We start from the raw sequence: 9,817 nt of genomic DNA on the forward strand, positions 1-9,817 counted from the left end.
CCTTTTCCTTGTTTTAAAATATATTTATCGTTTGAACTTAGAAACATAATATAGTTATTTGTTATACAAGGGTGCAAAGTTGTATTTTACCCGCGAGTGTGGAATTGAAACACGAGCAAGCGAAAGGATTCTATAGTTGAACCACGAGCGAAGCGAGTGGTTCTAAAATAGAATCCTGAGAGTAGCGAGTGTTTTAACACACGAGAAGTAAAATACATTTGCACCCGTGTGTAACACAAAACTTTTCCGCTCACTATAGCGAGGAAAGTGCAACATCCACAGGCGTTAGATCATCTTCATCAACTGGAATCACTCATTTTTTTACGATATTATAACAAACAACTCTGGAAATTCTGTACTTTTACGTGAGAAGTTTTTAAGTCAAATTTTTGTTGACAATGTTGACATTTCTGACGTATGAAATGTCAATGATGCGTTTTGAAATTGCATCGACTTAACTTGTGCGTTCAGATTATATTTAACATAATTATTAAAAAACAAACGTTTATTATGGAATTTTAAGGTTTATGACGTAAAATCATTAAATAAAGCTAAATCTGGTATTTTTTATTAGATTCTCAAACCATTTGTTTAATGATAATTAATATCGAACGAACCATTATTATGAGCGTTTTACGTTTTGTTATCTGTCAAGCTACTTAAACACGCTCCATCCAAGGTCAAATTACTTTCACCACTAGTGGATAAAATGCGTTTTTCCCCGCTTGTTTTAAAGGATAAAAGACTGCTTTCCGAGCTAGTGAGGGGAAATAATTATTTGTTATACAAGGGTGCAAAGTTGTATTTTACCCGCGAGTGCTTCAACACACGAGAAGTAAAATACATTTGCACCCGTGTGTAACACAAAACTTTTCCCCTCACTATAGCGAGGAAAGTGCAACATCCACAGGCGTTAGATCATCTTCATCACTGGAATCACTCATTTTTTTACGATATTATAACAGAAAACTCTGGAAGTTGTGTATTTTTACGGAGTCGGTAAAAATTTGTTAGCAATGTTGACATTTGTGACGTATGAAATGTCAACGATGCGTTTTGAAATTGCATCGACTCAACTTGTGCGTTCAGAATTATATTTAACATCATTATAAAAAAACAAACGTTTCTTATGGAATTTTAAGGTTTATGACTTAAAATCATTAAATAAAGCTAAATTTGATAATTTTTATTAGATTCTCAAACCATTTATTTAATGATAATTAATATCGAACGAACCATTATCATGAGCGTTTTACGTTTTGTTATCTGTCAAGCTACTTAAACACGCTCCATCCAAGGTCAAATTACTTTCCCCACTAGTGGATAAAACGCGTTTTTCCCCGCTTGTTTTGAAGGTTAAAAGACAACTTTCCGAGCTGGTGAGGGGAAAAGTAAATTCCACACCATGCATGTAATAAAGCACCAGAAAATGATCAGTAAAACGTATACAGCAGTTATTTTTGACACAACTTCTATTTAATAAATCGGATAGAACTGTTAAAGACCCTGACGTCACTTGTTCTGTTCATAAAAATTCCATGGTGGCTAATCGTTTTGACATTTCGACAAAAGGAATGAACTGATTTTATTAGTCATGCACAGGCAACTGGTCTTCTTTCATTAAAGAAAATCAGAGGCGTTGTATTTAATACATATGTGGTAAATGTCAATGTTATCCTGATAATGGTTTTCATGTTACACACCGTGTAATTACGGCAGTAATTGCGACACGGGATCGCATAATTTGGGGGCATGCCGCGTCCAAACGGATTAAATGGTAACGTGATCTTGATTAAAAGTCGCCACTGGCCGGCTGTGTACACTTACTATACTTACTTATATCTATTTAAATACTAGAGGATACGTAATACAGAACAATAGGTACTGATTTGAATTTTAGCTAATTTTATTCTTTTTTTTTATAAAATCATAAAAAAAACTTAGAATGAATGCATAGAGTATGTTGCACTTCCCCAATCATTGTATTAAAAAAAACTTATAGCAAGTATACAATACCTATGGATCATTCAATTTCGCAGACACTGAATACGAATACTAACTTGGCTAAACCGAACATTAAAAGTAAATTACACAAATTACAAATGTCACATAAAATACAAAATCACAAATAGATTGTTAAATAAAGCTTGTGTTTCTACGGTGTTATAATTATAGCATCGTTAATAATTGATGACCAGTTACTCGTAGCTTTAATAAGCAGGGCGCAAGAGGCAACAAACCGGCACACGAAGGCGGATGAGGAAAGAGAAATAATTTCCAATGTGTTAGCTCTACAGTGTATAGGTTTTATACAGTATCATTCTATTGTTTTAACGTTTTGTAATATTACCTAATACACAATTATGCTGGTAAAACTTACCACACTTTTGGTTGACCATACAATTTCTCACACAAAATTAGGTATGATTGAACAGTCTGAAAAATATTGTCCATCGTCTAATACGCAACTTACTTAAATTAAATCGTTAATATTTATAACTATATATAAAGGTGTCAATGAAGCATACACCTAAGTAATTAACTCTGTGCCTAGAGTTTTTAACCATCTTCAAAATTGAAAACCTTATACGTTCTCCAATCTGCTTACTACGTATCAATTCGTCCGGATCCCTGTTAATTAAATATTTGCCCCCCCGATTCTTGAAAACGGCTGGACTGATTAAGGATCTTTTATTAACACCCTGATTTAAAAAGAAAAGGTCTAAAAACTAAAAAAAAAAAAAACAATAATTCCTTTGTACGCTCTACGCTGGTGTGGAAAATAGTAGATGTGTCACAAGGGAGCGAATTGACTTACATTGTCGGTCGTACATTGAGTCCTGAACAAAGCGGAGGATTCTACAATTGAATCCCGAGCGTAGTGAGAGATTCAATTGTAGAATCCTAAACGCCTAAGGTGGAAATAATGTTGCTACCATGTGACACATACTGTTTTTCGCATCACCTATTTGGAAATTATGTTCCAAAATAGTATTAAAGCAAAAAAAAATTGTATGGAAATATAAATAAGATCGTGAACTAGAACAGAAAATTGTCACTGATCCCTCCTATTAGGGAAGAATAACGTAGCGTACTATGTAGGCGAACAACACGCGAACGCGAAGGAAAGCGATGCGGCGCGGGGTGAATCAATCCTTTGATACCTATAGAAGTGTCCTACGTGGGAGATCTCGTTGCGAACGCGAACGCCGTGGGCCCGCCGGCGCCGCGCCCCCCGCCGCGCCGCTTCGCATCGCGTTCGCGAGTTGTTCGCTTACATACGACGCTGCGTAAGCCCTTTTCCGAATGGGTGATGTGGAAACAATATTTACGACCAAGTGTGAAGAATATAAAATTAAACAAATCTGTTGTAAATTTCTTAGTGACTACGGTGACGACGCAATATGAACTGTGCCCTGTGCCACTCCACTCAGTTCATCGGCTAATAGACTGCATGGCAGGACAACGCTGCAGGCTCATACAGTTTTTCAGGTCAAAGAGATTGCAATCGGAACTAACGACCCCATTTGCAATGTCTGACGTCATTCTGTTCTTTCTCTGAGACTGAAAGGCTTGATTGTTCGCCTTTGCATGTTGATTGGTTTGCCGGTTCATCAGGCGCAGGCGTTCTTTTATGTGGAATATCACGAAAATGCAAATAGGTGGATATCATTTTTGTTCAGCTGTGTTGGTTTTAACTAAGTAGTTTCATACATAAACAAAGAGGTAAGAGAATTGTTTTTAACTACCGAAAGCATTACAAAAATATTAACCGCCTAGTTAGTGTAATTCTTAATACCTATTCTAAAAACTTTCAGTGCCATCCTACCCTCTAAGTGTTAAATTGTTTTTCAATCGCAAATGTGTCAGATGTATGTGACGCTAATGGCAGTGGCACTAACGGTTTTTAACTAAAATAACAGATGTAACATTTAAAACCTTCGCGCTTTGAACACATATTAAATCACATTTATAATCGGGTCTATCGCGAATTTAATTTGTTACCTTTATTAGCCGCGACCACGCCCAGTGAAACTCGAAACGTCGGCAAATAAAGGTAACAAAATAAATTCGCGATAGACCCGATTGTAAATGTGATTTAATAAAATAACAGATATCACATTAAGCCGATACCTAGCTATAATTCATTAGTATTTTCTTCTCGAATACTATAGACAAATCCATGTCTTAGCGTAATATATCGCCTAAGAGATTCAGCGCAATTCATTCAGCAAGAACCGTACGTAGAACTGGGTGCACTAGATTTCGATAAGACGAGAAGCAGGCAAGATTGATGAGTCCACAGATCACTTGCCTTTAGATGGGCCATACTTATATGGAATATTAGCTTGTAAAGATGTTTATGAACTCGACTGGACAATGGCGGTCCCATAGTAAGAAAGTTTGAGAGCGCAATAGCTTATTCGTTCGCGTACATGTTTAGGCATGTCAGCACGTCGCTTTTTTACGCCTGAAATACTCGTAAGCTTTGTTTGCAAATAAAAGCATCAAATACGTTTACCGTGTGTGCATTTTATACTTACGACCAGTACGCTCTGATTACGCTCAGAATTTTTATTCAATGTGCGATGCTTCATTTAAAAGTTAGATTAAAAAAAATTAAAGGTATATATATACCCTTACCTTAAAGGGTATGTAATTGTCCATATGGACTATTGCATAACTGCAGGATGCAACTATGTTATGCAGCTCGTGGCGTGATGCTATGAGTAAATGAGCGCCAATGTGGTTCGTTAGGTGATCGAAGATTTGTTTCATAATGCGGAGTCTCTGAGTAGTGGTCCATCTTAGGATCTCTTAAGGTAAGGTCGAGAGTACCGCTAGAGTGGAATGGTAGATATTTTTTCGTCTTGATTATTTAAAATTTAGAAAAAGTTGTAAGGATTCATGGTATAGCTGTGTTTCAATCTGAATCTGCCCGTCAGAAACGTTAATACGTAAGCATTATTATATATAAAATTATATGTAAATAACTACACATTTTACGCTTACTTTAACATCGAACACAAAGTGATAGAATTTAAAAATAGATTTATTAATATTTTGTAATGTTTTTTTTGCGGTTAGCTATGGTCACGTCTGAAAATATCGATACGAAAAAAGTGTCAATAATATGTATAAACGACCTTATTGCCCATATGTAGGTGGTGTATACATATTTATTGGGTTTCTTTTCCTATCGATATTTTCAGACGTGACTAACTAACTCTGCGTCAATACGCAGAAGCTGATCAAAGTTTGTCTAGATCTCCGAATAAGCAACATTGCATAGAAGAAACAAGGAAATCCAGATTCCCAATCGTTAATCCACGAAACAGGCAATTTACTATTCGTCGGAGCCGGCACTAGAAATATTGCAGTAAATACGCGGAAGAATTCCGTGCCGAATAAAATTTCATTTTGAACGAAATCCCGTACATTGTTTCCGAAAGGTTCTAAACTTGAAACTGGTGGATATTGTCTGGTAGTGTTGTCAGGATTAGCTAAGAAAATAATACATATATCTTGATCGAATTATACCAGTAGGTATCCAATGCAAGATTGAAATTTGAAAGTGTTTTTGGTAGACTCGTTTGCGTTGAAGTCAACTGCTAAGTATATCCCCTCTTACACTTTTTCTTATTAACGTAAAAAGGATACCTTACCTAAATCTGTCAGCAGTAACTAGCTTAAATAATGAAAAATCCAAAAAGATTGATCAAAATCACCAGTGTTGTACATGTTGGCATTTTAGAGCTAGAGCTTATAAAGTTAGGACTTACGGAGTAAAACCCTTGGTAACCTACGGTTCGATTCACAAGAGCTGGCACGAATGGATTGAATGAGTGAATGAAATTATCTATGTATGCATCACATTAACCAATAAAATGGTGGCTCTGAGTGTATACCGATACTGGTGTCACACATACAATGAAAGTTTCGTTCAATCCACTCGTGCGAGCTTTCGTGCATCAACGTGTACTACAAGATCTGATAACTTTTTTAGTGTTATTTGCGTATATAATGATTCCAATACAAGTCTTAAATATGCTTAAAATAAAATATGCTTAAGAGTTAAAAAAAACAAAATTGGTTAAATTCTTAAGCTAGCAACCCCGTCTCCAGTGTGGCGAGAGAGATTTGTGTGTCGAATCTCGCGAGGAAATAGCTGCATGCACGGAACACGGAACTCACGGAGTACTTGATGAATGGCGGCGTAGGTCACTCCTGAATATGATACATTATTTTTATATTGGTACATTATTATTTATTTATACATTATTTATATATTTGGAGTATGGCTGGTGATTAAAATTTCACCCTGTATTGTGTGGCCGATAGCCATTATAGATAATTATTTTAGTTTATCAATTGTAAGTATTGGCAGTATTACCTATGTAAGTACTTAATATACTAAATGGTTTTGAAAGAAAAGCGCAAAGACAGTGTATAACCTACTAAATTAATCCTTCGTGAAATTTGCCGGAATCGGGTAGGTTAATATGCGAAGATTTTGTTAATTCATCGATCAATTCACGTCCACGACTGACAATAATAAACTGAATTCGCTTTTGCCTATAATTAAAATCACAATCCTCTTTTTGTACAATTTCTCCACAAATTTAATAAGTTGGGAAAGGATGATGAATGGCAGTCGATCCAGTCCATAAATATTTGCGTTCGATTCTGTTCGGCTCAGTGCATCTGATTAATATTTAAAACTTTGCTAGCCACAGTGGTTTATCCGTAACGATATTATTTTCTGGCATTCGATCAATTTTATCAAAAACTGGTTCCATGTGATAAAAGCGGAATTATGAAATATATTGACTGTAAATATATTATAGTCGTGAAAATATTGTTTAAATTAAAAGTAGTAGAAGTATCCAAAATGTAGTAATTTTTGTTGTGATGTAATAATGAATATGAATAATAAACAAAAAAAAATGAACGGAATAAAGCTTTATTATTCACATAAATGTAGATAATTTTGAACGCTTACCTTGTCCTGTTGCAGTTGACTGCAACAAATTGTCGACGACCAAAACGGCATGGTGTTGGTAGAACAATGCCTACGAAGCATGCCACGCGACTCGATTAGGTTCGCAATGAACATGTACGCGGCTCGTTCAAGGTTGCGCCTATTACCGAAAAACTCAAAGAGAGTAGAATGAGGTGGTATGGGCACGTTAAGCGAAGAGACGAAAACTACACAGTGAGGAAGGCTATGAACATCCCAAGCAACCCCAGGGGAAGAGGCAGAAGACCAGCAACCTGGTGATCCAATGTCGAAAAAGAGTAGGACACAAAACCTGACAACACAGACAACCCAGATTGTCCTGGTACCGACGTACGAGGAGGACCGACCCAAGCTGAACTGGGAAATGGGCTGGACAAAGAAGAGAAGAGCTAATTCATTTTACGGCGCGAATCGGAGATGGCTAAATCAATCGAACTGCGATTTATGTTGAAATGGTTTCCAATTCCTACTATATCTTCTTTAAGGCTTTGGGCTTTGGTATTCAGATTAAAAACAGGAATTTTATTCAATGCTCTAGCCCTCTAGGTAATGCTTATGTGTGAGTCCGTATCTTTAACAGTATTAAATGAATTATATCACTAACATAGTGGCACTAAAATAATAAGATAATGGTGCAAAACGAACATTTCAGTTATTTGTTGTACTATTTTTCTGACAATTTTTTTTACGTTAATTGCTTTTTTTTTATAATTGACACCTTTGTCTAAATCAGTTGATCCGTGAAACTTGTACAGGTTTTTCAAAGGGTTAAACAGATGACTGTTGGAAGAAAAGTACAGTCGAACAAAAACATAGTACCTAGTGTAAAATGTAGTTCATTACCCTTAATTAAACAACAAAAGAATGTGCAGCTTTGTCGTTGTTAGTCTATGATTACACTTTGAACTACACAAACTTAACGCCTGGCTAAATAATTCAGTTAAAAACTGGCTTTGAAGCATAATTGCACATTTTCTTTGTACGGGCTCCCCGTCAAAGCCAAGGACTTGAGGGTTAATTAGGTATTACTTGAGTATTACCGTCTGCGAGGCAATATCGGAGGATTAGAGGGTTGATTCATGCTAGTAAACGAAAGTCAAATGTTTACGTTTATTTTACGAGGAAGATATGAAGGTAAGATTGCACTGATTTTTATATTCGATTGTAATAGAAACATGTAATACTTATTGAGAAATAAATGAATCTAAATCTAAATCTGTTTTGGTAATTTTTATAATTAATTATTACCTTGTTTAGTTGTATCATGTAAGTTATAAAATAGGACTTGAGAATACTTAGTTCCTAATGGATTGAAAGCAAATTATAAGATAAGGGGTCATTATTGTTATCAATTTCATTGAATTATAGAAATCGCTTGAGTAATTAACGATCGAAAAAATGCTTAACGTTTGGAAAACAAACCTGTTTTTGTTTCCTTTGGAATTTATAGGAACAACATTCGTACTGTAAGAATCTCAATTTGATTTGATGTTAGTTTGATATTACGTGTGTATATTGGCACTAATGAACCCAACTGACAGTATTACGTAAAATCAATATCAAAGAACAGATTTTTAAAGTCTCAATGCCTCTAGTTCAAGTCATGTTGTGCCTTCGAACAGAGTCAGTGTTAAACAATTAGTCGCCCAAGCCACTGAAAGCCGCTCGGAGGAAAGTAGATCCCCAAACGGGCATATTACAGACGCCTTGCGGCCGAGGCCTTTACCGGCTTAAGTACGCCCGCAGCGCTAGTTCACTAAATTATATCTACTGTGTACCATCATAGTCCTCTGTTAGTTAAGGTGCAGTGAGTTGGTCCTTCTCCGAACGCCGGTCGCTGAGCGCTGAGAGGATAGCCGTGCGTGTCCGGGATCGCAGATTGTTATTGAATATTTAGCTATTTTTAACAAAACAAGTAATCAATCTAACTCAGATTAAAAATAAATGAGATGAGATTAATAGTTACTAGAAAAAAACCTTAAGATTGCTATTTGTATTTTTTGGCAACCCGTATTAGTTATGTGAAAAAAAAAACTACGTCTTTTCAAAAACTGCTGGCTGAACCCACTTCACCTTAACGGACTGTTTGTAAATCTTGTTGTGAAGAGAAGGCCTACGCACGGTCTGGTAAGAGTAGTTGTGAGAGGATTTTCCATTTAACGTCATATTGTAAGTACTATGAAACAAGGTGTTGTGCTCGAATATTCTAAAGGTTGATTTACGAAAGCTACGAATACGATATATTTACTTTCAGACTATGTCCATAGTGTTAGTGTACATTCCCTTAATCCTATGTTAGTCAAACCTTTACTCAATTACAAACTAAGCCTCTGGATCCCATATGTACATCGCTCCAGTGTTTAAAGAAGGCGCAAGCAGGCGACTCTAACACAAGGCGCCAGAGGCAGTTGGAACTGTCACGACGCATCAGGGAGGCAGTTCTATTGCATATTATCGCACCGAAACAGTCAGTGCGCGCCTCCGCGAACATACCAGCCGGCCTAGCCAAGGTGACAATCGCTATCGCTTCGACAACGAAACGCTTTGTGTCTCTCTATCACTCTTCCGTATTAGTGTGACTGTGACAGTTGCGTTTCGATCGCTACGGAGCGTTAGCGATTGGCGTGTTGGCTACGCGGCCTGACGCGCTACAAAAACGAGGCAGTCCCAACAGCATCCTTAATCTATTGTTGTACTGGACGGACGCGCCACCTTATGCTGATGAATTAGGTAGATGAGTTAATTAAATAGATAAATGTTGACGCAAAATAAGCACATACACATACTTCTCACTTA

Source organism: Cydia strobilella, chromosome 15, assembly GCF_947568885.1.
Source record: "Cydia strobilella chromosome 15, ilCydStro3.1, whole genome shotgun sequence".
NCBI classification, from domain to species: Eukaryota; Metazoa; Arthropoda; class Insecta; order Lepidoptera; family Tortricidae; genus Cydia; species Cydia strobilella.